The sequence below is a fragment of the Vombatus ursinus genome, unplaced genomic scaffold (genome assembly GCF_900497805.2).
Source record: "Vombatus ursinus unplaced genomic scaffold, bare-nosed wombat genome assembly UNPS02014791.1, whole genome shotgun sequence".
NCBI lineage: Eukaryota > Metazoa > Chordata > Mammalia > Diprotodontia > Vombatidae > Vombatus > Vombatus ursinus.
In genome coordinates this window covers 60122136-60123963 of record NW_020954569.1, presented here as the reverse complement: position 1 = coordinate 60123963, position 1828 = coordinate 60122136, and positions in this window count along the sequence as shown.

The following is a 1828-nucleotide window of genomic DNA, read 5'->3' as shown; positions in this document are numbered from 1 at the left end:
GCTTAGAGAGAGAGAGAGAGAGAGAGAGAGAGAGAGAGAGAGAGAGAGAGAGAGAGAGAGAGAGAATAAACTCTCCAGCCCAGGAATTTTACTTTCCTATTATCCTGATACTTCAACTTCATTAATACAGGAGGATGAATCAGTTTTCTTCCTTCTTTGTTGAAACTGGCTGTTTCTGGTGCAGCTCATCATTAGCTGAATCATTTCAGAATATTCCTGAATCGTTTCTTCTTATGATTTTATTAACCTTGTCGGGTTAAATAAGCAACATTTTCCCATGATAGAAACCATGTTCAATTTAAATTATCTCCTTGTTTGTATTTAAATTCCAAATGATTTCCTTATTAATAAGCTTTTCTTAAAATCAAGTACATGGAAAACCACTCCATAATGTAAAGAGAAAGAGCAAGAACAACAAACAAAACTGAATGCTGTGTAAATGTAATGATAAAATTGGCCATGAACAAGGGAAGAGAACATGTATACCTTCCCTATTCCCTTTTTTAAAGGTGGGAAACTACTGGGAGCACATAATGCTGTCAGAAATCTCTGCTTGGTGAACTTTTTTCAATTGCTTTCTTCTCTTTGTTTTTTATTATAAGGCAAAGCTCTGTGGGAAGGAAGAAAGGGAAGAAAATATTTTGAAATGAAAGTGATATAAAATGGTATCAACAAAATTAGTAACAAAGGGGAGGTCCAGCCCCAATCCCTGTGAAAAGGCTAAAGGTTTCCTTTGACCACTTCAGTCAACATTTATAAGGTTCAGAAGCACATAGTATTATTAACTTCTCTTCATTGGTGCCATATGTCTACTGGTTTCTCTTCCTTTTTTTTTTTAACAGACAAGCAAACATTTTTAAGTCTACACAGTAATTCTGTTTCTTCTCTCATCGTATTTTATCCTCTGTAATGAGAATGGTGTATTGTTCTTTTAACTTTGCAGAGCAGTGTCATTGAGTCAACTCTAACTTCTTCCCCTTGCTATCACCACCCCCATCCAATCTGGTTCTGTTCTTCTGCTTCATTCTTCTTCAGGATGTTGAAGAAACCACTCTCTTCCTTTGTATTACTTATGGAGATTTTTTTTTTTGTACAGATCAATGTCTCTTATTTGGCCTTTGAGCTTTAAACATACACTTCCTTGATCAGTTCACTTATTCTGTTTACATCTGGTTTTCTAGATAAATAAAACAAAATGTCTTTCCTTGCCTTCAGAATTTTGTCTCTGTCCTTGTCTATGTTTCCTTTCTTACTTATCCAAGAAAATAAACACTGGACCATGAACCCCCAATATGAAAGATGTGGTAATTATGACAACAATAAGACTCCCTTATATAGAGTTTGAGAATTTAGGAGCTAGAAAAATCCTCTAAAGACCTAGCCCCCTTATTTGACAGAAAAAAATAAACTAAGGCTCTTGATATCTCTCCTCCAGTATGACTATTGTCCTCTTTTCTACTTCTAATGGGATTCTTCATTTCTATTCCCTGGTTTCACTGTGAAAAAACTGAAATACTTGTCACTGAGTTGTTAAAATTTATCCTATTTGGGCTAATTATTTCATTCCTTCTTTATTTAAGGGACTCATTTGGCAATTATTAGGCAGATGCTTAAATTCTAATGAATAGTGAAAGGTTTGTGTTCCCATATCTCACTGCCACTAGGTAGGACCAAGAATATAGATTGGAGGAGTCTAAACAGCTGAATTATCCCAATGATATTTATTTCCTCAGAAAATTTAAGCTTCTTAGGTAATGTCTGCTTATAAATAAAACTCTACCTATTTATGACTTGTTACCTATATTTATGCATAATAAGTAATACATTA